Source organism: Pinus tabuliformis, chromosome 3_2, assembly GCF_031772625.1.
Source record: "Pinus tabuliformis cultivar Carrire ecotype Pingquan chromosome 3_2, CPIR1, whole genome shotgun sequence".
NCBI classification, from domain to species: Eukaryota; Viridiplantae; Streptophyta; class Pinopsida; order Pinales; family Pinaceae; genus Pinus; species Pinus tabuliformis.
The window spans coordinates 176,737,701-176,765,291 of record NC_142302.1 but is presented as its reverse complement, the minus strand read 5'-3'; the positions used below and the strand labels follow the sequence as shown (position 1 = coordinate 176,765,291).

General features: G+C 37.8%; 1 protein-coding gene across 1 annotated transcript in view; it reads right to left on the bottom strand.

Annotated features, from left to right (window-relative positions):
- LOC149180364 (endoribonuclease Dicer homolog 3a-like) overlaps window positions 1-27,591 on the bottom strand; it is a 401,075-nt gene that overhangs the window by 199,893 nt on the left and 173,591 nt on the right. The gene's annotated exons all lie outside the window — the stretch shown is intronic.

Sequence of the window (27,591 nt, the reverse complement as noted above, 5' to 3'; positions counted from 1 at the left end):
TTTGGCTGTATAAACCCTAGAAAAATTAAAGAAATAGTAAGAAAAAAACTAAGAAATAAATGTGGCTTACCCAAATTAATTATCTGTGGCTGAATCTACCCTAAAATGCCAGAAAAGAGGAGAAATATGGCTGTAGCTAAGCCAAATCTGCTGCAAAAATAAATTTAAAAAACAAATCTATAAATAAAAAACGTTTTTCAGCAATTTAGCTGCATAAACCCTAGCAAAATTGAAGAAATAGTAAGAAAAAACTAACAAAATGAATGTGGCTTACCCAAATTAATTTTCTGTGGTTGAAACTACCCGGAAATGCCAGAAAAGAGAAGAGAAATATGGCTGTAGCTGAGCCAAATCTGCTGCTACAGAAATCTCTTGCTGAAATCTCCTTCTCTTGCTGCTGAAATCTCCTTCTCTTGCTGAAATCTCCTTCTCTTGCTGCTGAAATCTACTTTGCTCAATGCTCAAAACACCAGCTACTGAAACAACTGCCAATCTCCAAGAGAAACTCCTTGCTGAATAGTGTGATGAGAGAATGAGAGGCACTGCTCTTTTATAACTTTAGAAATGCTTTCTAGAAGTGATTAGAAACCCTAAAATTAATTAAAAACTAATTAGGAATTTTTTTTTTTAAAAACAAGTATTATTTTGCAGGAAACGGGGCCCGTACGGCGTGGAAACGAGTTTCCGTCCGTACGGGCGCGTTTCCATTTCGGGAAACGCGCCCGTACGGACGGAAACTCGTTTCCACGCCGTACGGTACGGGGAAACTCGTTTCCGTTTCGTTTCCGTACGGAAACGGCCCCCCCCCCCTGCGTTTCCTGCTACTTAGTCCAAAATATTAATTTTTTGATTAATTAAAAGTGGGTTTAAAGAAAAATTCGAATTTTTCCTCAAAATTAAAAAATCGCCGACAAAGATTAAAATAGGATCAAGTTATTTTCAACACTCAAGATTATTTTGACAAGGATCAAGCAAACTAATCATTATTTTACACTTGGAGGGGTTTTTCTATATAAATAGGTCATTTTGCTTCTATTGAATATCTTTTGATGATGTAAATTTTAAAAGCTAGTATTGAGCCATTGCTCTGTTGGGAACATTTATATATCATAATAGAAAGACTTTGGGGGTTTAGTTCATAGCGTTTTTCTTCCATTGATCTCTGGTATGTGTTAGTTATGTGCTATCCTATATTGTGCTAAAATTTTTATGAACTTGTTATTTCATTTTTCGGTGATAAGAACATTCTATTGGTAAATTTTTTATCTTAGGTGATCTGATTCACCATATAATCTAATAGTTCTACTTGAGAAAAATTATAAAGATTTGCAAGTACACTAGCTTTTGGGCTCCAACTTCACAGACTTTGGGGAAGAGCCGACTATGTTTGGGCTCTAAGATTACTTTATGGTATTTTAATTTTGCGGGAGGTTTTTTTGGCCAATATTCAAAAAATATATTCATCCACTGCTATTACTCAAAAAATATTTCTCCAAAATTTTTAATTTGCAAACATTGTACATTTGTAAATTATTTCTAACTCATTTGTTTTGCAGCACTCCGGGTTTCATTTTTTGAGGTTTTATATTTTTTGTATATATTTGGGGTTTTGGAATTCTTTGATTTATTTCTATAGGTGGACTTCAAATTTCTCAAGATAATTTTTGTTGGGGTTTTGAGGTAGATCTAAGCCCTTGAGAGTAGGATCTAGCCTCCATTTAATTTGCAGGTTCAACATTCGACATTTTGCGGTGATTTTCTGGCGAATTTTTCGTGTTGCAAGTTTTCGAAAAAAAAATGAGGCCTTTCAGCCTTAGCCGTTTTCCCTTTTGGCCTAGTCATCACCCCTTCTGCCTTCGTGGGGTCCTCAGCCTCCCTTTAAGGGAAACGTCCAACCTCTTGGAGGCCTCAGCCCCCTTCTTTTACCCCTGCCACAGCCCATTTAGGGATTTTTCCCTTAGCGTCAACGCTTTAGGGCTAAGCCCCAAGCCCTAAGGGCCATGCCCCAGGGCTTAAGGGACATTTCCCTTGAGCCAGAGCCCTTGGAGGGCTTGTAGCTAGCCTTTAGGGGCCTCCTCCCTTAAGTCGCATGCCTTTTAGGCCCTTTCCCAGGCAGTCGCGGGCCTTAGAGGGCTTGCAATCCTAGGTCACTAGCCTAGGAGGGCATAGCCCTAGCCGTTAGCCCCATTTAGCATTTTCTCTCCATCGTTGGGTTTCTTGTGGGTTTTTTCAGTCGTCTCAGCCAAGTTGTGGGATTTTGCAGCAATTCTTCAGCTGAAATTTTGTGGTTGCAGGCTTGGGGCATCATTGAAAATTATTTGGCATTGGTTTATGGTAATTTGAATCAAAAAAATTGAGTTTATTTGGCTAACACATGGTTTTGCAGATTAACTAGGCTTTTGGGCTAGGGTTTCAAGTGCCAAAGTTGCCAAGCAAGACCTCAACCAGCATTAGTACCCTGGTTGCAGGTCATAAGAGGGCTGATGCATTTATTTTCACCTGACCATTTGTGTTGCAGGTCATTGGCCCAAGTCTCAAGTTGTTTGAAAAACAACTAGGCACCAAACTAGGCCATTAGGCCTAAGGGTTTTCTCTCTTCCCTCACATTTTCTTTGTTGTTTTGTTCTTCAGTTTTTAATCATTTTGTTACAGCAGTGTATTCATCTCTAAAACACTCTGAATTTAAGCCTATATTCATTTTTCAATCACATAAGAGATTGAAAAATAACCTCAAAACACTAAATATCAATTTTGAGGTCATATTGACTGCATGCAAGTGGATTTAGTGAACTGTTTGATTAATTTCCAAATCTGATTTATATGCTACAACCATCTACATGTAGCCTACAGCAGTAATTAAGTTCATAACAGTGGTATAATAACCCATTGGTAATCATATTCCATCAGTATACTGTCACTTGTATTCATTAGGCTTGCATTTATTGGCATAATTCATCATTTTCTAAAGGTTGTGATATTAATTTAAGGTCCGATATAAAATTTGCAGTGGTGTTAAAAGTACTGAAACTCATTGGTAATCATATTCCATCAGTATACTGTCACTTGTATTCATTAGGATTGCATTTATTGGAATAATTCATCATTTTCTAAAGGTTGTGATATTAATTTAAGGTCCGATATAAAATTTGCAGTGGTGTTGAAAGTACTGAAACTCATCCAATTTCATTTGGTTATTGTTCCTTTCATCTTTTGGAACTTGGATAGACGTTTAATTGTGAGATTTGGATGATTTTCCTATTGGTGCAATCTTATGTTTATTGGCTGATCTATAGTCTTATTTTGCACCATTAGCATCTATTTGCACTTTCGCATTTCACTCACACAAGTGCTCTAATTGAATTGATAAGTGTTTGGATAATTGTGCTATGTGACATTGTGGATTAATGCTCTCATTGCCATCGGATAAGTAGACTCATTGTTGAATTGGATATCTCCAGTGGATCTCATAATCAAGTTTAATCATAACTGTGATAAGAGGATCTAATTGTGTATCTTGGCATATTGGTTATTCATTGACTATTATCTTGAAGTAGCATTGATCTTGTCTTTTAAGCAAGTGTCTATTGATATTACTTGTCACATCTTCTGGTACTGTTAAGTTTGAGCACTTTCTCTTGTGGTTGGGATTATCATTCATATATTGTTTAAGTACTCTATTGTCATAATCAAAGATCATTTGTAATAAAGTACGTAAGTAATTAAGTGATCTCACCTTAAGAGTGTTGAAAAATGTAACTAGGTTTGGTCATCATTTAATGTATTTGAGTCATCATAAAATGTACTTGTCAAAAGAATAAAGAATAGAATTCTTGTTATTGTAACAATGACTTATTAAAGCATGGGTTTCATGCTTGGGTCATCATTATATTAGTCAGAGTCCCCATTGTGGACTTTTAGGATTTATTCAGAGTTTATAAAGTCATTGTATATTCAAAGAGACCCTTCTTGGGCTTTTGAATCATGTAAAAAGATTTAATATTGAGTCAAATATAATTTATGTATCTTCCACACCAAGTTGGCCTAGAAGAGATCAAGTCAGCCTAAGGACATCAATTCGACCTCCCTTGAAGCCTATAAATAGAAGCAAGTCGAATTCATTTGGATCATCTCATCTCAAGCAAGTTCGATATCTCTAAGGAAACCGGAGAAGTGCGAAGTGGGTCTAAGGAATCCAAAGGAAGTGCGAGTTGGGTGGAGTCTAAGGAGAAAAAGAAAAACGAAATTTTGGTGCCTCTCTCTCTTTGTTTCGTGCCCTAGTTTGGGAGATCAAAGTCTTCCAAGTTTCATTGATGCCAGAAGATGCCTAATGTCGGAAGCTGCTACATAGTCAAAGTTGCTCGAAGAGAGATCAAAGATATGGGAGGCTGACTTGGTGTGGAAGGAAGGTTTCGTCTTTGTCTAGGGTGAAGAGTCTCAAAGAATACTATTGAAAGGAAGAGAGTTTTGACTAGGTTTTCCCCTCGAGGGGGGTTTTTCCCTAGAAGTAATTATCAAGTATAAGAAAATCTTTATGCCTTTCTAATTTTCTAACATAGTACCAGAGCTTTGGTGAAGAAAGAATAAAAATGCAGTCTCAAGCACTTAATCAAGGAATCATTCAGAGGGGTTATTCAAGGAAAGAAGTCTACCATCTTCAAAGACAATGTCTAATACAATTAAGGGAGAGCAAACTTCAAGGAGCCTCTAACTACAGGTCTTGGAAAAATTGGATTAACCTCATCCTTGAAAATAACAAGGTTCTAGACTTGGTCAAAGGAAAAGTAAAGAAGCCTACAGAAGATTCCAATGATACTAACAAAGTAAAGTTCAGGGAACTAGAATTGGTGGCCATGACTCTAATGGTAGAAGGAATAAAGGACAACCTTGTCCCATTCATAGCCAACATCAATCGTGCTCAGGAAATGAATGAAGCCTTTTCAAATTTATTCACCATTAAGAACATTGGTCAAGTAGCAAGTTTGAAGAATGAAAGGACCACAAATATGACTAAAGAAGACATAATGGTCTCCTTCTTTGTAAAGGTAGCAAGAATCGGAGATGATCTTTTGGCCATTAATGAAATCATTCAAGACAAAGAACTCGTGATCACTGCTCTATTAGGATTACCACCTTCTTGGGGTGCATTTGTTGCATGTCTTAACAGTTGGAAGGAAGCTCCCACTTTTGAAGAACTATGGACTGCCTGCAGTTAGGAAGAATAAAGGATCTCATTAGTTGAAAATTCTGAAGATGTTTCCAATGCCTACATTTCTCACCATAGAGGAAAGAAATCGAAAGGACCAAGGAAGAAAGTTGACATGACTAAGGTGGAATGCTATCAATGCCATAAAAAGGGTCACTACAGAAGTGACTGTCCCGACAACCCAAGAAATAAGAAGAGATCATGCTAACATTGTTGAAGAAGAAGATTCAAAGAAAGCCAAACCTGAAGAATCTAACATAAGGTACTTGCACTACTAAGTCCTTTTTTTTAGTCTTAGATGCCCTATTTCGTATTTTTGATGTTTTAGAATCTATAGGTTTTAACATGTTTTTGAAAAAGACATTTTCTTTTGTTTTGATAAGTTTATAGGTATCCCTCAAGCTTTGGAGGGAGCCCCCAACATCTCCCAAAGATAAGTATCTCATTTCCTTTCAGTTTTTGGTTTCATGTACTTGTTTAAGTTTTTTATTATATTAATACCTAAGTCACCTGACACGGGGATTCGGGACACGTAGGATTCGGGATTCGTGGTGTCGGATTCGGGACACGCTGACCCCCGGAACAGGACACGTTAGGACACGTTATATATTATTTTATTTAAAAAATATATATATATATATATAAATTTATAATATATATATATATATATATATAGATACATTAAAAATTAGATATTAGCATATTTCTTATACAAATTTTAATTTATATTGATTTCTCAACAATCTGAAGCTTCTTCAGGTAATCTGTTACATGCCTTCTCTTTTTTCGGGGATCCTCTTCTCATCCCATGCTCCTTGTATATGCTTTTTGGCAATGCCGCTTCTCATGTACTCTGATTATTATATGATCTCAATATAACATAAATCATATACATAAAATTTGATCTGATTCAAGTAATGGTGGGAGCTCTCACTATAGTCATTTTTAGATTTATGTTTGTGTTAATATCTATACTAGGTATTATAATATGAATTTAACTTGATCACAAATTTAATACAGATTTTAAAATGTGATAAATAAAAGTGTGAGTAACATTTTTATCACTCGTATTTATAAAATTTCTAAATATCCTCACAGTCTGCAATTAAAATAAAAATTTGTGTGAAATTTTAGATGGATGATGTCTTCTCCATACCATTCCACTTCCGCCTACCGATGGTTGTTCCAGTCGGATAATTAATTAAAATATTCAGTAAGATGAAAGTCCAGAGCTAATCACAACCCTCTGATGCTTAATCACAGGAATAATATTCGACTGCCATGAAATCTTGCTCGTTGATTAAAAAAAATATAGGGAAGTCTTCCGCTAATTAGTCGCTGAGTTTACATTCCCACTTGCAATGACAAGCTCAACACGTAAATTGTGATGACTGTAACCATTCTCCACCATTTAATGCCAATGAATTACATACATAAACTGAGTATCGACACGTTCATCGTCGAAAAATGATGGGGATGTGCTCGAATTCGTCGTTTCAAACTGTATATGATTTATGGCATTTGACACGGAGACACAACAGCGCTTTTTAACCTAGCAGCAGCCCGAAAAACTAACCGGAAACCAGGACTCGTTCTCAAATTTCGTGACACGTTTTCCATTTTTCGAACACGCCCTGGACACGACGTGCCCCAAGATGACACGACGAATCCGTGCAGAGTGACACGTGTCAGGACAGAATCGTGTCCGATTCGTCCGATTCGGGATTCGTCCAGGGTTTTGGACGAATCCGGTTTCATAGATTAATACTAATCACCATTCTCCCTATATTGTCTTGATTAAGAAAACATCTGCTATACCCTCAAGGAGTATCGAAGAAAGCCACCCAAGGTAAGGTTTGTCAAAGGTATGCCTTAAACTACAAAACATTGATTTCTTTAAATGTTTTAGTCATTTGACAATCTATTACTAACATTGTTTTGTCTAGCTATATTGAATCATATTGATTCTTATTTTGGGTGATTCATCACTTGATAAATCTACCCCACTCATATTCTTTACTGATTTTATAGAACCCTAGACAAGTTCTCTGGAAAACCCTAACCTAAGGGTATGCTAATGTGAATGTATGGAACCCTAAACGCTTAGGGTTATTGAGAAACGTTATTTGAAGTTTTTGTTGATAATGTCGTGTTTGGGATTTTGGTATGATCAAGAAGACCTAACTTGTTAGGATTGAATGATAAAGTGTAAAATCCTAAACCTTTGAATTATTGGTAACTTTGGATTTTCTATGTTCCTATATTGAAACCCTAACTCATTAGGGTTTGATGGAATGTGTAAGCAAGACCCTTATAATGTCTTAGAAATGATTTCCTTAGAATGTGTGTTTGTGCGATCAAACCCTAGTCTAATCAAGTTTGTTTGTCTAAACTCTTATTGATATTTGTGAAGTTGGGTTTGACTAACACGTGATATGAAATACCTATACATGATGATGAAGTCCTTGATGTATGAGTTGATCTATTTAATGGTGATCATGAATCCTAGGGTTTGTAACTAAGCCTTAGTCAATGTTTGTAACTAAGCCTTAGTATTTGTGAAATTCTAGGGTTTTGGAGTTGAACCTTAGTAGAAGTGAAAATCTTTGATGTATGATGACAATGTGATAATTTGAGATTTGTGTAAGATTGTTGAAATTTGAGGTTTAGTTGTGATTAATGTTTGATTGGAAAAATCTAGGGTTTACAACTAACCCTTGTAGAAGCTACTCACGTTGATGACTACGTTGTGATTAGTTTTGATTGATTAATTCTCATGTATGAAATCTAGGATTTGTGTGAATTCCTAGTGGGAAGTCTAACATATGAATTCTGAAAAGTTGTTAGATCTATATTTGTTTAAATTATTTCTAGGGTTTGCCATATGTTGTAGAAGGGTATGTCATACCTTTGGAAGAAACATTAAAACCCTAGATGTAATGAAAGTTGTTATAAAGTAGTCTAGTGTTTATGACTAAGTCCCTAGTAAGATGTTGAAAGAGTATGTGTCTCTTGCTTGTTTTGGTATTTGATATATAAAGTTGAAATGCTTTCGTAATGTTGATATGGAAAACTTCATGCTTCTATAGATTTGGTTGTACTCGCTATCTAAATTGTGCAGGTACACAATCTTTAGTATGGTGAAGATGTTCGTTAATAAGGATGATTTGGATGATGACAACTCTGATGAAATGGTTGGAAGCCATGAAAGATTCTCCAATGATGAAAAGAAGAAGCTGATCTCCCTGGGTTAAGAGGGAGCCTAAATAGAAGAAATCTCCCTGAAATTAAGAGGGAGCCTAGATAGAGGAAATCTCCCTAGTTGAGAGGGAGAGCATAGCTATGATTGGAGAATGAATTTTGAAGAATATGTTGCCTCATGTAAGGAAAGCATATGCTTGAGGAATATTTTGTCAAAGATTTGGTTGATAAGTCCTACTGAGTTGAGATGCAACATCTAGAATGACCCCAGAGATTTGTATTTGATTATGTACATGTGAAATTATATTATTAATTGGGGTTGTGTTTGAATAGGGTAATCTCTCAAAGGTTTTTGATAGCATGCTGGTTACCGATCAATTTGATCGGGAGAAATTGGTTATCATTGATCTGCGAGATCAAAGAGTGTTGAGGCTTTGTGAGTGAAACATTGCTTGGGAGGACATTTGTTGATGTCTAGGTCCCAAAGTTAGAAAGGTGGCATTGGTCATTGAGCTCTGACATGCACCTGGATTTCTGGGTTGATGATTAGCAAGAAGCCTAATGGTACCTAGAGAGGCTGAAAGCTTGAGTCGATCTTAGTCCCACCTGGATAGATTGCCCTGGTCAAGAATCTAGTCCATGGCACTGCAGTGCATAAACTGTTCAGAGACCAATGGATAGATTTCCCTAGTCAGGAATCTAGTCCATGGCATTGCGATGCTTAAAGCTCTTCATGGTTCATATAGTTGAGATCTTCCTTGTACTTGTATATGATTAATACCTCCCTAGTTAAGAGGGAGTGTTGAAAAATGTAACAAGGTTCAGTCTTCATTTAATATATTTGAGTCATCATGAAATGTACTTGTCAAAAGAATAAAGAAAAGAATTTTTATTATTGTAACAATGACTTATTAAAGCATGGGTTTCATGCTTAGGTCATCATTATATTAGTCAAAGTCCCCATTGTGGACTTCTAAGATTTATCCTGAGTTTATATAGTCATTGTATTTTCAAAGAGACCCTTCTTGGGCTTTTGAATCATGTAAAAAGGTTTAGTATTAAGTCAAATATAATTTATGTATCCTCCACTAGAAGAGATCAAGTTGGCCTAAGGATATCAATTCAACCTTTCTTGAAGCTTATAAATAGAAGCAAGTTGAATTCATTTGGATCATCTCATCTCAAACAAGTTCGATATCTCTAGGGAAGCCAGAGAAGTGGGAAGTGGGTATAAGGAAGCCAAAGGAAGTGCGAGTTGGGTGGAGTCTAAGGAGAAGAAAAAAAAGATTCTGGTGCCTCCCTCTCTTTGTTTTGTGCCCTAGTTTGGGAGATTGAAGTCTTCCAAGTTTCGCTGATGTCGGAAGCTGCTACATAGTCAAAGTTGCTAGAAGAGAGGTCAAAGATCTAGGAGGCTGACTTGGTGTGGAGGGAAGGTTTGGTCTTTTTCTAGGGTGAAGAGTCTCAAAGAATACTATTGAAAGGAATAGAATTTTGACTGGGTTTTCGCCTCTAGGGAGGTTTTTCCCTGGTATAGTGCATATATCTAGTGTCCATTGTTTATGTGCTTTTTCTTTGGTAATTGTTTGAAAAACTAAAAGAAAGAAGATATAAAGAAAACAAATAAGAAGTCAAGAACATCACAAGTAATTATCAAGTATAAGAAAATCTTTCTGCCTTTTTGATTTTCTAACAAAGAGCACTCATCCATCTCTTGCACTTGCATACTAGGATTAGTATCTTGCACTAAATAATTTACTTCCAAGCTTAAGCTTGGTTGATAGAGAATAGCACCACCTTTCTCATCTAGCTTGAGGAGCCTAGCACCTCTTTAGTGGTTAACACGGTGACCTTGTAGTTGTCAGAGCCACAGTCTCTACAGCCCTGAAGGCATCAGGTGGTTACAACCAATGTTGCAGTTATCGTTATCAAGATATTATAGGCGAGGGGAAATAATCTTAAAAATTAGGAAAAAATCGGTAAAAATCGGGAAAACATCATAAAATACAAAAATATTCATTTTTTTTCAACTTTTATAATATCTAAAGCATCTACAACATAAAATAAATACATTGACACATAAATATGATAAAAGAACTAATATATAAGATGTGTAATATCATTTCTAGTGTTACATCACACATAACAATGAATCATGTCCTGAATAGTAAGTCCAGACTCCTGAGTCCCAACTCAGCCTCAAAATATAATAATGTATCTCATAATGTCATTATATCATGAGTCATAATGTCATATACAATGAAATAAACCAAATAACTAAAGTCTAATACTACTGATTTCCTCTACCCCTCTTGCGAGAAAATTCAATAGCTTTCCCTTTCCCTCTAGATGTAGATGTCGGTGGAGTTGGCAGTGGACTCGGTTGTGCTCTAGAAGCTGAAGAACTAGGAGCTATAGGAGGTAGACCACGTCCTCTACTGGTGGCAGGGGTAGCCCGGGTAGGTGGTGTCACTTCCTCCTCCTCCTCCTCCTCCAACTCCTCCTCCCCCTCCACTACCTCCTGCTCTAACCAATCATCGGCAGACTCCATGAGAGGCCTCTCGGCCTCAACCCTCCATGCAGCAGTGGTGTAAATCCCATCCAATGAAATGGCCTCCATATCAGGTATCCTCTCAAGTTGCCTCACCCACAATCAAAGTTTGTAGTAGACGTAGACCATGTCATTAAGTCGCTGGGACTCCAACCTGTACAAATATCATGAAATAATAATTATAAAAAAAATATTGTTTAATGAATTCAAAAATTATTTGGAAATCTGCAATATTTTAAGTTTTAACTTTTAAGTTTAACCTGTTGCGGTTCTTGTTGTGTATTTTTTCAAATACACTCCAGTTCTGCTCGCATCCTGAGGAGCTACATGTTTGGCTGAGGATTCGAATGGCAAGCTTTTGCAGAAGGGGTACCCTGGCACCATACATTCTCCACCATGCATCTACAACAAAATTACAAATAAAAATTTAAATAAACATAAGAAAAAAAATGAAATTTGAAAGTTGAAGCAAAGTATGAAGTTATGAACTTGAAGAGAATGAAATTTGAAACAAACTAAAAAATACATGGCATTTTAGTCGTCCTATCAGTCACGGCCATGTCAAAGACAAATGTGCCACCTGCCATCTTGTATGTCTCAATTTCTTTGGAGATTTTTGTACATTCTGCTGAAGATCGCACCATCCTCTGAACACAGGTTAAGAATCCATCCATGATCTCAGCATCAAATACAAGCCCACATGGGTAAGAAAATGCGGGGTTCAGGTAGATCCTTGCAGCATGAATGGGACGATGGAGTGTGTTGTTCCATCATTCATCAATCACTTCCCATAGGAGGAGTTGTCTCTGAAACCCCTCATCTCCCTTATCATCATAGTAGGCCTGAATGGATTCTTTGGCCCTGTCCATGGCCTCATACAAATAGCCCATTGCGGGCTTCTCACCATCAACTAATCGAAGAACATTTACCAAAGGTTCAATAACGGTGCACACCTCCTGCACTCCCACCCAGAAGTCTTCCTGGTATGAAACTAATCTGCATATGGCCTCTCCCTCTGGTTTGCGGCTCATTGTCAAAGCACGTCACTCCTCTGAAAGAAACATTCTCTTCACATCCCACATAGAATTCAAGAGAGATTGAAGAGATATGAAACTGGTGGCAAACCGTGTAATGGTTGTTGGTGAATTTTCTCATCAAGCTAAGCACAAATGTATGATTATATATAAATTTTGTAATGCTTTTTGATGACTCAACAATATCTTTGACAAAGGAAATTTTCCCTATGTCCTCCAATATCAAATCAATACAATTTGCAGCACAAGGTGTCCAAAATAAAGTAGGATGCCTCTCCATAAGCATCCTGCCAGCAGCAACATAATTTGCAGCATTGTCAGTTATGACTTGGACAACATGTTCTACACCTCCAAAATAAACACATCCAGCAAATCACATAAAGTTTTTTCATCTTTGATATGTGAAGATGCATCAATAGATTTCATAATCATTGTCCCCTTGGGACAACTAACCAAGAAGTTTATAAGGGTTCTCCCCTTTTGGTCGCTCCAACCATCTGACATCACAGTGCAACCTGTTTGTGCCCATGATGCCCTAAACTCCTCCAATCTTTTGGTGTAGTCAACCTTTTCATTTTGAAGAATCTGGCCTCTAAAGTCATCATAAGAAGGGATTTTGTACCCTGGGCCGATAGTTGCAATAGCATCAACAGCAGGCTGGAAAAATGGATTATTCCTTGCAATGTTGAAAGGAATATCACTCCAAAGAAAAAATTTGGCCAACTTGTCAGCTTGTTCTTTCTCAGTTTTTTTAAGCATTGGAGTGATAGATGGTTGTGAACCAGGCATGGTTCTAGGAACAAAAAATGATGAAGTAACTACCGAGTTGGTTGTAGATATTGATGTTGAAGTAGAACTAGTGCAACTTTCTTGTTCACCTAAGCCTAACACCGTCTTTGCAAGTTGCTTCTTCATTTCTGCTTTGGCCTCTCTATTATGCTCTAAATTTTCCAATGATCTCATGGCTCTTCAGATGATTTCCGGATTTGTATTTGAGCAAAGCCCTACATCAAATCCAGGGATTTGGGCAAGGTGATACTTCAATCTATAAACCCCCCCTGACATATGCTGCCCACACAACTTGCAAGACAAGTTTATTCTATCAAACCCTCCATCAGGTTCACCAAATTCCCACAAAGGGTCCAATTTTCTTAGCATGTTTGTAACTTGGTTAAAATCTTGACTCTTGAGTTTTAAATTTGTAAAATGATCTTTGAAGTTGAATGGTGAACCTATGGAAAAATAAGGATTGCAAATTACAAAATTTTAAAAAAATTACATACATGAGTAACATGACAAAACAAATTGAATTTTTGACAATTTAACAAACAAAAACACCATCAAATCAACTCAAAAATATTTGATAAACCAATGGGTTATCCAAAGTTCAAACCCAACCAAAAGCAAAAAAAAAAACAAAACAAAACACATAAATTTGGTGCCCATACCAGTTTACAGGAGAAAATTGATCCTCTCCTCCTCAGCACTCAATCCACCCGGGGTTTTGAGTCGTTTTCTCCTCCAATCAGCGCTCAATCGACCGCTGCCGCTATTTGATTAAATGAATAAAAAAAAATCTTTTTTTGGTGTTTATAACCCGCTGTCCGTCGGCCCGATGATAAAAACACATCAAATCACGATAATATCCATTTTATCGCGATAATTTTAAAAACTCCCATTTTTTTCGGGGAAGGAAGAAGAAACAAAAAAACAATAAACCAAAAAAAAAAATTGCCAAAAAAAACTCCCATAAAAATCGGCCGATTTTATCGTCGTTTTGAAAAAAACGCGATAAAACAACAAAATCGTGATTTTATCGCGAGTTCGCATCACAACTTACAACCTCAAGAGAGGTATCGTTAACCAAGCCTCAACTTGCTTCCCCCCAGTTTCTGTCTCACAACTTACTCTAGAGGCTAGCTTCAAAACAATTAAGAGGAAGGACACACTTGGAATAGGCATCTAACTAAAATAAACCAAGACTTTGCATCTCATTTAAGATAGTGAAGCATCCTCACGCAAAAATTGTTCATCTGGTGACTTGGTAATAATTTTTCTTAAAGAAAATAGTTGACTCTATTTAAGACACTAGTCTTCCATAATAAATCTAATCAAATCATTTAACTTGCTAGGCAAGTTGCTAGGCCATTTAGTTGTGTCTCCCGAACTTGTTGGTTCCCAATAAATTTTCCATCTTCATATTTCATAGGGACTACCCCCCATAGCTTGTTTTAGGGAGACAGCTAGAACGAAGGGGGTGAGCATTAGAGTGACAACCCCCACCCTGAGCGTTGTCGCATCTTTCCTATACAGTTTGGGCGACAACACACCCCTTCGAGCCATTTGTTGAATATTTGATGAAGAGACACACCTTTTGAATGATGACATAATCCTTTAAGAAAACCTTGCTCACACGTAACTTTGGAAGTTGGATTATGACCTATCCTACTTCTAGTCATGGATTATTATTATTATCATGGATATTAGTCAATTTTAGTGCAAATCAACTTGGTTATTCTCATATAAGTAGAGGGAAGTCGATTTGGTTATGCTCATATAAGTAGAGGGAAGTCGATTCTCTTGGATCACTATCACAAACACTTGGAGATCATTACTTGGCTACTTGTCTTGTATCTCTTGTGAGCTATGGAATACTAGTGTAGTGAACTTGTCTTGGAGGATATTTTATGGATGATTATCTCTTTCAGATGGTTATCTCTTCTAGATGGTTATTAATGAATCTATGACAGATATTAGCTATGCAAATGTAACTTATCTTCCTCCAACTTGTTCTTGTTGATAAATTAGGGATTGTTTGAATTTTTACCAATGTTTTGTTGATGTTTTATGGCTCCAAAGTCTCCTTGGACAAGATTTTCATCAAGTTTCTCTTGAGGTGACCTAGGTTTAGTTTTCTCTCTTTAAATCTGCAATAAGATAGAAGAGCTCTAAGGTTAAACAGTTAAGGGACACGACTTTGAATCCCTTAATTTCTTTGAATCCACTTCTATCACTTGTCCTTCAAGGATTTTTATTCAGAAAGGTATCAGTCTTATCTCTTCTAACAGTCCTTTAAAAACCCTAAATATTTTCTTATTTTATTTGTTCTAAGGGTGTTAATTTTTAGGTATGTTCTATGCTGAGAACAAATTTACTTCAATTTTCCATATTAGCTCAATATCAATTTCGGATTAGGAATCACATTTAGCATGATAGTAAAATGCAGATAGAACATAAACATAAATCACAAAAGACAAGCCAAGACAAGAGGACACAAGATGTGGCGCCAACCAGGGACAAAAATCCCAATATGGGGAAACCCTTGATCAATTCTTCTTATGTTCTTCAATAGTTCAGCACAGAGAGAGATAGTACATATACATCAAAAGTCAACATTTTGACTTGACAAAATAAGAGCAAAGATCTTCACTAAGAAGATAACACATGAAGTAGTTGATCTGAACACAGGTGATTCCATCACCATGTTGTACCCATCACTGTGCTGCACCCATCACTGTGCTGTACTTCATTACACCATGTTGCACCATTCATGTTGCACTATGTTGCACCATTCATGATCACTATGTTGCACCCAACAGTGTGTTGCATTAACCATGCTGCATCCAACAGTGCCTTGCATTAATTGTCACCATGTTGCACCCAACACTGTGTTGAATGGCTTATCTAAACAAACTCCAAACAATCCTAAGACAACGGCCTTAGGTAGTCTCTATGGTGCTATGGTCTACAGCGTAGCACATAGCAACGCTGAAGAGAGTGAATTCAAAACATCACCAATGCATGTGATACTATTTCCTCTCATTGCACACAAACCATGAAGAAGCACAGATACACATATGTATATATACCAAGACCTGTTGTGATATCACTAATATACATATTAATATAGCAAGGAGGCAGATCCATATACTGTGAGATAATTGATAACACAGAAATTGTGACTACGCCATTCATATTAATACAGTGCCTATTATCTGCTCCGTCCATCTAAAGACTATCTTGACTACGTCTTTAATTTACAGGTGTGTCGAGAATGATACAAGCACATACCTCCTTGCGTCCTGTTGTCGCGCAAATTGACACGACAACGCTCAGACCGGGGGCTGTCACTCTGATCCCCGATCCCTCCGTTTAAGCCTGTCTCCCGCGGCTAAGGGGGGTAGTCCCTGTGGGATGATGAAGACCAACTGTCGACCAGTTGGTTGGGAGACACGAGATACGATAAAAAAAGCACTTGATGGATATAATTAATGAAGCAGACCAGTGCCTTAAAAGATGATAAAAACGATTACTTGTTAATTGATATAGAAACATGCACCATGAACAGCAATCGTATTTCAACTTCGCATCTCGACTTAAAAAAAAAAAAAAAACTCAGATCTCAGCGTGAAGGATATGACAATTCCCGAAGATGACTGGACCTAAAAATTTCCAAAATTCTTTTTTTTTTTATTTTTTTTTTTTTATATATTTTAAAACAAAAAATAAAACAAAAATTAAAATCTAAAAATCTAATTAAAGTTAAACTTAAAAAAAAAAAAAACCTCACCAAGCCTAACATCTAAATTTAAATAACCTAATGTAACTTGAAACTAAACTAAAATAAAAAATAAAAAATAAAATTATGATTTTTTTTATTTTTTTTAATAAAAAATCTAATTCAAACCTAATTAAGATCTAAATCTAAAATCTATTTTAAAACTAAATTACATTAAACTAAAACAAAATTAAAAAATAAAAATAAAAATCTGAATTAAAATTAACTCTAAACCAAAACAAACAAAACTACAATTAACATTTATATTTTTATTTTTATATTTGATTTCAAAAAAAAGAAGAAAACAAAACCAAACTTAATTAAAAAATTAAACCTAAAGAAACTAAAATCTAGAATCAACCTACGACTACACTAACCTAGACGTATTAAGCTATGACCCAAGAAATGAAACTATAACTAAAAAAAAAATGAAAACGTAACAAAAAAAAATCGATCTCACTACCTATGCTTACGCTAAAACACCGAATATGCTAACGCTGATATTAAATGGAAGATCAACCACAGCAATGAAATCGTGACACAATAAAACAACGAAATATTACCTGTTCCGGATCGAATTTCATGAATCGATTTCACCTGCGGGTTTCGGTGGGAGTTTGCTGGTTATTGTGACTGCGTAGAAACGTTTTTTACCTGCGTTGATGGCCTGGAACGTATCTGAGCGCTGGACAATCCACGCATTACCTGATTTGATTTGCCGTAAGAGAATACGCCAGCGTTTCGAATATCGAATTAGCCTGTTGGCTCCACCCGTGACTTGGTACGATAATGGAAATAGCGGATGGCTGATAAAAAGATTCGTTTGAAAAACCGGTTCTCACACTTCCTGAAGTTTCTGAAGCTGCTCGATGGTGGATGAATTTTTTGCTTAAGAGCCGTACGTTATTGATTTAGGGATGCAGCTTTCAGCTACCAAGTGATAATCAATTGAATGCTGGAAATTTAGTCTTGAGACAATCGCTTGCTGTCCAAATTAAATTTGTCTGTATGGTGAGATCGACGGGCTCACATAACATTCAAATTTGATGGCGGCAGTATGGTGTGATCTTCATTTGTCACTGGGATTTAGATATCTGATTTTCGTGGCTGTAATAACAGCAGAGGTCTTTGAAACCCTATGATATTTCTCAGATATCCTTGGCCTGCTTTAGATCAGAAATGCATGAGCCTGCAAAACCTTAGACAGCGCAATGATAATCCTGGAAAACGGAGAACAACAGCCTGGCAGAAAAATGTAAAACTTCAAAGTAAAATCTTTCTAAATTAACCTAAAATCACAAAAAAAAATTGCAGTAAACAAAATCAAAACCCTAGATCAGCTAACTTAAAGTACAGATATGGCCCCTTGACAGCCTGATCCAGCAAATAATAACAGGAATATTCAGAATATCATGAAATTTTTCAGAAATCTCTCATGTAAATCAGAACAGAAACTTTAAAATGATTAACCCAGGGCCGAAATCAGCTAGGCTCTGCAAAGAAAAGCTTGTGGGAGTCGGCTGGTTCAGCCTAGAACTTCCCCAAACGCCCACAATTTCCTTCAGAAAGGCTTTCCTGCACATCTCAAGCAACCATCAGCAAAGAGGGAGAGAGTGCTGCTAGATCTCAGGAAATAATGGAGATACCTGCCATTATTTCAGAAAACCCTAGCGGCCCTCAAACCCTAGCAGGTGAACAAGATACCTGTGCTCACACTACTCTAAAAAAACAAGCTATGATTAATGGCTGAAAACAACATATGCAGAAAATGAAACAATCTCACAGCAATTCCAGAGAGTAACACCAGCAAGATTTGGACCCCAAAGTCTTCTTTTATTAACCAGAAATCAGATTACAAGAGAGCTTTCTCAGTATTGACTCACAGATCGAATGATCTGAAAATGACTCCTAGCACCCTATTTAAAGGAAATGCTCCAACGGCTAGTTCGATTGATCCATGTAAAAATGATCTCGACCGTTGATGAGGATCAAGACATCTCTTGATCTCATCCGTCGATTTATTCAATTAATTTTTTATTATTATTTTTTAAATTTTTAAATTATTTTTTATTATTATTTTTTAAATTTTTAAATTTTTTAAATTTTTATTATTTTTTTTTTTATTTATTTCATTTTTTTAAATTTTTAAATTTTTTATTATTTCTTTAAAAAATTTTAAAATTTTTATTATTTTATTTCATTTTTTAAATGGATCATCGAACTAAGCCATTGGAAACATCACCTAGGACCTAGGACTTAGGACTCACGAGGGGATTTAAAACATTTTCAACCCTCAAGACACATTTCATGATGACCCTTTACAATTTACATCTCAAGGGGACAAACCCACTTAATACAGACCCTCATAAATCACCCAGTTCTGCGACACAACTATAATCTAGCAGACTAACACACTAGGATTCTCCTAAAGTTCTAATGACAAAATCCATCCCGGCTTTGGGGTCAGGTTTGAAGGAAAACTCTGCCGATCCATGGATCGGTGAGACAAAAAACCTTCCGGGACATAGATTATCATAGAAAGTTAGGTCCACCTAGGCAATTTTACATACATGACTCTGATCTGCTTAGATTATTTACAATTCATACATGCAGACTGCGTTTACAATGGAAATGATCAAGCTGCTGATGACTGTAGGCTGGCACGGACACGTCGTTCAGGTGTTATCTCTTTCTGCCAAGAAAAGAAGGTGTACCGCATGGGAAGTTGACCAGTAGTGGTCAACATCTGGCTCTACTTGGGGACACGTTGCTGCTCTGTAGGAATGTGAGAATCCAGAATCTGCATCCATGCAACACACAACAAAATATAAGTAGCGTCCGTCCAAAATCATCATATACATTAAGCACAGGAAAGATAAAAGCTCTTCATTTATTAACTAACTAATAACATGAAAAGTAAATCTAATCCTAAAAACAGAAATGAAATGCTGAAAAGACAAGGAGTAGGGATAGAAATACAATACAGAAGATGCCCCATGGCATCAGATATCATCTCTGAAGAACAGCTTGAGCATTTGGCCGTTCACTGGTAGATCAAGTGGTTTGCCATCCAATCTGCTCAAGTAGAATGAGTTTGGCCCGGCTATATCTCTAATGATGTATGGTCCCAGCCACAAACTATCAAACTTCTTATGTTTTCCCGGCTTTTCATTTTTGCGATCCCAGAGTAAAACCATATCTCCAACCTGCAAAGCTCTAGATCGAGAGCATTTATCAAAGCTTTTCTTAATATTAGATTGATTTTTACATATAGCCTCAAAAGCTGTCCGACGAGCCTCATCTAATTCCACAATCTGATCTATCCTATTCTGAACAACATCTTTATTAGTGGAAAAAATTTGGAGAAGCTGATAGGCTGGCAATTTTAGGTGCACAGGTAAGGTAACATCCAAGCCATAAACTAATTCAAAGGGAGATTTACCAGTAGACTTCTTCTTAGTAATTCTGTCTGCCCACAAAGCATACTTGATTTTACTGTCCCAAGACTTCTTGTTATCTCCTACTACCTTCTTGATAATGGTTATGAGATTTTTATTACTTGATTCAGCCAAACCATTACCCTGAGGATAGTAATTCGACGAATGAGATAAGACAATGCCATATTTGAAGCAAAAAGATGAAAACTCTGAAGAACTAAAAGCCTTGGCATTGTCCGTAGTGATCTTAGCGGGGACACCAAATCTAGTAATGATGTTATTCTCAATGAAATCCATAATCACCTTTTCAGTGGCATTCTTAGCAGGAATGGCTTCGACCCATTTAGTGAAATAATCGGTAGCAGTTAAAATCCATGAGTAGCCATTGCTAGAATTTTCATGGAACTTCCCTATGAAGTCCAGACCCCAATGCTGAAAAGGTGCCTCCACAATAACAGGTTGTAGAGGAAGGGCAGCAAGCTTCTGCTTCCCAGTGAACAGCTGACAGGCTTGACACGTTCTAACATACTTGTGCACATCAGAAAAAATCGAAGGCCAGTAATAGCCAGCTCTTAGGATTTTGTGGGCGGTAGTTCTAGCGGCATAATGACCACCACAAAATCCTGAATGAAATTCGGAGATTAATCTTTTGGACTCAACATCGTCAACACACCTAAGCACTATGCCCTCAGGATTTCTCCATCCAAGGCCATCCTTCATAAGGCAGTACTTAGTAGCTTTTAGTCTAAGAGCCCTTCTCTTATGAGCGACTAAATGGTTAGGACATGCAAGATTGGTTAAGTAGTAAATTATGTCCTTATACCATTCATGCTCTGCTAATCTTCTCAACTCTGGCGAAGATAGATCGTCAAGGCAGAACAAACCAAGAGTCTTTTCATTACTTTCAGTTAACATTTGGGCTAAACCTTGGCCTTTGATCAGCTTGGTGGGTCTAATTTCTAAATCATACTCCTGTATCTTAGTAACCCACCTAGCACGAGTCCCTAAGCAATCAGTTTGAGTCAATATGTCTTTAACAGCAGAATGTGGGACGAAAGCAATGATCTTAGAATAACCCACATAAGTTTTAAAATGCTTAAGAGACTTGACCAAGGCATAAGCCTGCTTTTCCATGGTATTGTACTTCAATTCAGAGTTTTGAAGTGATCTACTCATGAAAGCAATACGCTGCTCGTGATCTTTATTCTTTTGAAGCAAGACACCGGCAATGGTATCCTCAGAAGCGAAAGAAAAAATCATGAACTCTTTGGAGTAATCAGGACTAACAAGGACAGGAGCTTTCGCGATAGCAGACTTGATTTCTTGGAAAGCCCTTTTGCCTTCTTCCTGCCAGACAAATTTCACATCTTTCTTCAGAAGACTTTGAATAGGCTTAGCTATTTCCGCATAATTCAGGATAAATCTTCTAATAAAATTTATCTTTCCAAGGAAAGACTGAAGGGACTTGAGGTTATGCGGGAGAGGAATCTTTTGAATTGCTTCAACTCGTTCAGGATCGACCTTGACTCCTTCCTTAGAAATGATATGACCCAGAAGTTTCCCTTCAGTTACCCCAAAGACAGATTTAGCCGGATTCAAAGAAATTCCATATTCTCTGCATCTATCAAAAACCTTCCTAAGATGATCTATATGGCTGATACCATCTTTAGAGAAAACAGTAAGATCGTCTTGGTAAATTTCGATGATTTTCCCGATTAACCCTTTGAAGGCATAATCCATGGCCCTCTGGAAAGTAGCCCCAGCGTTTGTCAACCCAAATGGCATTCTAATGTATTCAAAAGTGCCCCATGGTGTTGTGAATGTGGTCTTGTGTCGATCTTCCTTTTTAACCCAAACTTGATTGTACCCAGAAAAGCCATCTAGCAATGACATCATTCCAGACCCAGTTACTCTTTGCAACAAAGTTTCCATGTTTGGTAAAGGGTAATTATCCTTTTTGCATGCCAGGTTAAGGTTTCTAAAATCGACACAAAGTCTTATCGAACCGTTCTTTTTCCTAACAATCACCAAATTCGAACACCATGTTGAATGCCTAGTTTGAGCGATGATCCCTGCTGAAAGCATCTTAGCAAGCTCTTTCTGGACCAAGGGGGCTAATTTCGGATTAATTTGCCTAAGTTTCTGCCGAAAGGGTTTAGCATTCTCGTCCTTTAAAGGAATAGTATGCTCCATAACATCTTCCCTATAGCCTTTTAATTCATCATAGGAAAAAGCTAAAACATCTCTATATTCATGAAGTAAATCAGTTAACTTTTTCCTTTCCTCCAAACTAGTACCTTTACCAATTTTAACTATTTTCGGATTTTCAGAAGTACCAATGTTGATTTCGAGGTACTCGCCTGGGTCCATCTTGTTTTCTTCTCTAAGCTTCGTGGCATCATGCCGATCAAAATGTTGCTCCAAGGCAACCACATTTCTAGGAGTAGGATTTATGATATGTTCATGATTCAAAGATCCATCCTCCTGAGAAATTATGCGAAAATCCTCAAACTCATCTAAACTATTGAGAAAACGAACGACTTGTTTTTCATCATTAAAAACATGCCAATGCTCTGAGTTGTCTGGAACAGATGGTCTGAATATTACTTCCATTTTAATTTTATCGTTAATTAACTCGTCAGACAACTAGAAAGTGGTAGCAGCTACGGCAAGCTCATCCGCCAAACTATTTTGTTCTCGAGGGATTGCTTCAAGGTTAAGGGCATCGAAGTGCTCCATAGTATCCCACACAGCATTTCGATAGTTTCTTAATCTCTGATTTCTACATGTGAATTTGTTTTTAAGTTGCATGATAACCAGATCGGAATCCCCCTTGATGCTAAGCAATTTAATCCTCAAAGCTTTGGCCAATTCAAGACCCAACAATATAGCTTCGTACTCAGCGACATTGTTGGTTGCTTCAAATTCTAAACGATAGGCAAACTTTAATATGTGACCAAGGGGAGATTTAAGCACTACTCCCGCACCCTTACCATGACTAGAGAACGCACCATCGAAGTACATATACCAGACTTCATCTTTAAGATTTTTTACCTTATCATCGGGAGGAATTATGAAATTAGACATGATAGAATAGTTCCCGATGTCAGATTGCTCCCTAATTATTTCATTATGAGGCTTCTTAGGATTTTCAACATGAAATTTCCTCTCGGGCTCTCTATTTAGCCTAACAAAACCATCACCGCTAGGAGAAGGAATCATAGCATATGACCAATTCATCTGAATGCTTCCTCCTAGATCAGAGGCCCACTTTCTAGATAACAGCATACCCCAAGCATCAGGTACATCAACGACAACGATATCCATAACAACCATGATGTCCGGGTAAACTGAAAGGTGAACTTGTAAATCCTTGATCAAACCATGTACTTCGATTTTCTTAGAATCCATAGCACATATATTATAGTAGGGTCTAGAAACCAGTGTTACTTGGGAGCGGGAGCGGGAGCGGGGAGCGGGAGCGGAAGCGGGAGCGGGAGCGACCATTTTCAGAAGCTCCCGGTTTGGGAGCGAATCGGGGAGCGATTTTTTAAAAATATATATATTTTTTATATTTTTTAATTTTTGATACATATATGTCAACAAAAACATGTAGAATGATGAAATAGACATAAAAAACATAAAAAAACATAAATTGATCATTGAACCATATCACATCAATCATCTAGAAATTATAATCGTCATCAACCTTAGTAAAATAATAAATTAAAATAACATTCAATTCAATAACATTTATCATTATTGATCACCAAAGTAACAAGTTGTACTTGTAAGCCAAGTTTAACCATTACAAGAAGTAATATCGAAGATATTTCTAAGTCCTAACTTCTAACTGTTAACATGATATGAAATGTTAAAAATTTATAAAATGAAACATGAATAATGAGATGAAATGAAACAACTTTAGTCTTTCACAAAGCATCATATTCATAATTCACAATCATTACCAATGAGTTATAATTGCCAAGGCCCAACTTCAAACTTCAAATTTTCATTGTCACAGTCACCAGTGATATAATGTTTACAAAAAATATCATAATGTCATAATGATATGAAAGAGTCAAGAGTCAAGAGTCAAGGACTCAAAACTCAACACTGAACAGTTATGAAAACTAAAGTGACAAGTCACAAGTCTAATAGAAACTAAAAAAGACAAGTAAACTGTAAATCTACAAGTGGCCCTTGCCACGAGAGTCTCCAGGAGTATAAGTAGGTCTTGGCAGTCTTCTAGGAGTCTCCCGCCCAGACCGACGACCAGAACTAGAGCCTCCACGCGAGGGTGTCGATGGAGGTGGCGACAGCAATGGAACAAGACTCGGGCCCCGAGAACTGGATGGTGGAGGTGGAGGTGGCATGGCTGCTGCAGCTGCTTCAGCTTCATCCCGTACAAGCTCATCTTCTAGTTCTTCCATATGTACAATGCCATCTTCCAAATTGTCGTCCTCAAGGTGATTGTCCCAAATTTTATATGTGGGATCTTCATTAGCCCGATCACAGTAATGGCTCAACAACCTCAAATTGTAGTGCACATAAACCAAGCTTTCTGCTCGGTTTTCGTTGAGCCTGTTTCTTTTCACATTATGTATATAACTGTAGGTGCTCCAACACCTCTCTGCAGAAGAAGAATTTACAACCTGTGCAAGAACTTTCAATGCCAATTTTCGCAAAAGTCCGTCGCCGCCATATGTTTCCCACCATGTGAGAGAATCAAATTTATCTTTGTCGTCCATTGCATGGAAGTTACCATACAAACCACTGCCAGTGAAGTATCTGCCTATTTCAAGGCGCACAGCTGCACATTCCTCCCTGTCAGGCACCAACTTTTCTAATGCATCCAGATATCCTTTAGTTACCTCTCGATCTAAATGGGGTTTGGTCCTAACACCACCCCCTGCTGCAGGTTTGCCCAACCAAGAATCTGAGTAGTATTTTGGCGTAAGGATATACGCCAAGCAATGTAGTGGAAGGTTAAGCCTTTTCCACCGTTGACACACACAATCGTGAATCAGATTGTACAAGTCGGGATCTCTGTTATTAACAATGTCTTTTATTTCCCCCAACATGGTATCCATTTGCTCATACACCTCACCAATCACTGGTTTGTCTGTATCTGCAAACCGAATCATGTTATAAATTGGCTTGGTGAAATCCAATACCTGTCTCACAGTTGTCCAAAACTGCCCATCAAGAGCGGCCTCCTCCACCGTTTCAAAACCTGCAATGTCAGCTACATTTGTAGCCCTTTCCTTTAACACCTGCCAATTTGGACTTGATACCATGCTAGCTAAACCCTCTCTTACCTTCAAAAGGCGCCTGAAGGTGAGGTAATAGCTACCAAATCTAGTCCTCGCAATCTTCAGCAACTCCAATCTCGAGTGACTGCGGAAAAGGCCATGGGTATTGCTATGATTTGTAATAAATTTTATCATTTTTTTTCCTTTCTTGTACAAATCACCAATCCATTGGTATTGTTCATTTTTGTTTTTGACAATATCATGCAACAGAAGGTTCAATGTGTGAACCAAACATCCAGACCAAAATATGTTTGGGTATCTATCCTCAATAATTGCTCCCGCTGCCTTACAATTAGGAGCATTATCAGTGATGACTTGGATGACATTGTATGGGCCAATACGCTCAATTGTTTCAAGCAATGCTTCTGCAATGTTGATAGCGGTCTTGAACTTGTCTGAGTAATCATGTGCAGCTAGAAAAATGGGACCACTTCGGGACACAGCGAGAACACTTATCAATGGCTTGCCTTTTACATTTGTCCATCCATCAGATACAATGGACACCCCATTGTCAGTCCAAGAACTTGTCATTTTATTCAAAGAATGTGATATTTTTGCTTTTTCATGATCAAGGCCAACTGTTCTTGCCTTGTCATACCCAGGGCTCTTGTATCCTTTAGGGGCATCATTTATGGCAGAAACCATTTCGTGCCAATAAGGTGAGCGTAGAACATTGAATGGTATCCCATTTGCATAGAGGAACCTGTAAATTTTTGAATCCACATCATTCCTACACCCCTCATCAAGGAAATCTGATATGGTTCTACGGCGTAAAGATGATGACCCTGAGCCTCCATGTCCATATCCACTGCCTTGGGAGGATGCTGAAGGAGTTCTTTGTGAGCTTTCAAAGAAACCCCTTGATCTTTTTGCTTTGTATTGGGCGTCCTCCTCTTCCTTTATGTATTTGGCTCTATCTTCTGTTGACACCTTGTCGCAAGTTCTGATTCCTATTTGTTTCTCTCCATCCCATGCCCTTTTCCCGCAAAGGTGTCTTCTCAAACGGGTGTATGAGCCTGTGAAATCAGAATTGCAATGGGGGCAATGAAATTTAGTGGTTCCACCCCCTCTCCCTGCTTCAGGCCTCTGAACATATTTCCACAATGGAGTTTGGTCTTGTTTAGTTTTTTGACCCTCATGTTCACCCTCCTCCACATCCTCCTCACTGGGGTTTTCACCTATTTGACTTCCTCCGGCTTCTTCATCCACCTCTTCAGTTTCAGGCCCCCTCCGTTTCCTACTCTCCACCACCATAATAACCAGAAAAGGGACCAGGAAGAGGAAAATGCCAATAAAAATCCCCAGGTCCATCGTGTTTGATGTTTGTAGGGTTTGAGTCTTGAATCTGCAAATTAATTTAGTTTATTGGGATTAATTCATTTAATTTATTAATTTAATTTAAATTAATGATCTTTAAACTCAAACAGGTAAATTAAACTAACCAAACTAACCACCTAACCAGCTAAACTAACTAAATGATTAAGTTACTTACCTCTGCAAGCTTGCTCCTCGCTCCTTGGCACTTGCTCCTCGCTCCTCAGCTCTGGCTCCTTGCTCCTCAGCTCTTGCTCCTTGCTCCTTTGCTCTCAAACTCAAGCTCAATCTCATTGAAATGATTTTGTTTTGGCCCATTGGGCTTATAAATCCAAAAAAATAAGTTAAATTTTTTGTTTTTTTCGGGTCCGCGGAATTTTTTTCCGCCGAATCGCTCCCGAATTTTTAAAATTCGCTCCCGGAGCGTTTTTTAATGCCCGGGAGCGATCAGGGAGCGATCGCTCCCCGATCGCTCCCGGGCATTAAAAAGCGCTCCGGGAGCGCGGGAGCGATCGCTCCCTGAAGCGCTCCCTCACAGACCAGGGAGCAGAAATTTTTTTACGGGAGCGCGCTCCCGAAAATCGCTCCCGTCCGGGAGCGATTTGGGGAGCGCGCTCCCGACCCGCTCCCGCCCGGAGCGCGCTTCGGGAGCGGGTTCGAAGGGGGGGGGGGGGGGCGCTCCCCCGCATCACTGCTAGAAACTCTTAAGTTAAGCTGTTCCATGACCCTTTTAGTCATAACACAAGCAGATGCGCCTGAATCCAACATGCAGTTATTCAATTTATACCCATTGACTAATAAGGTGATAAAGAAGGGTTGATGATCTTTGTTATCAGCATCTACGCTTTGCAGATAAATAGGAGCATCATGGTAGTCAACCTCGCGAATCTTCTGTTGAGAAGCGTTGACTTGAGGACCCTGAATTGCTTTTAGTAACTTGTCTCTTTGGGAAGGGATCTTAGCGATCTCAGATACGGGAAC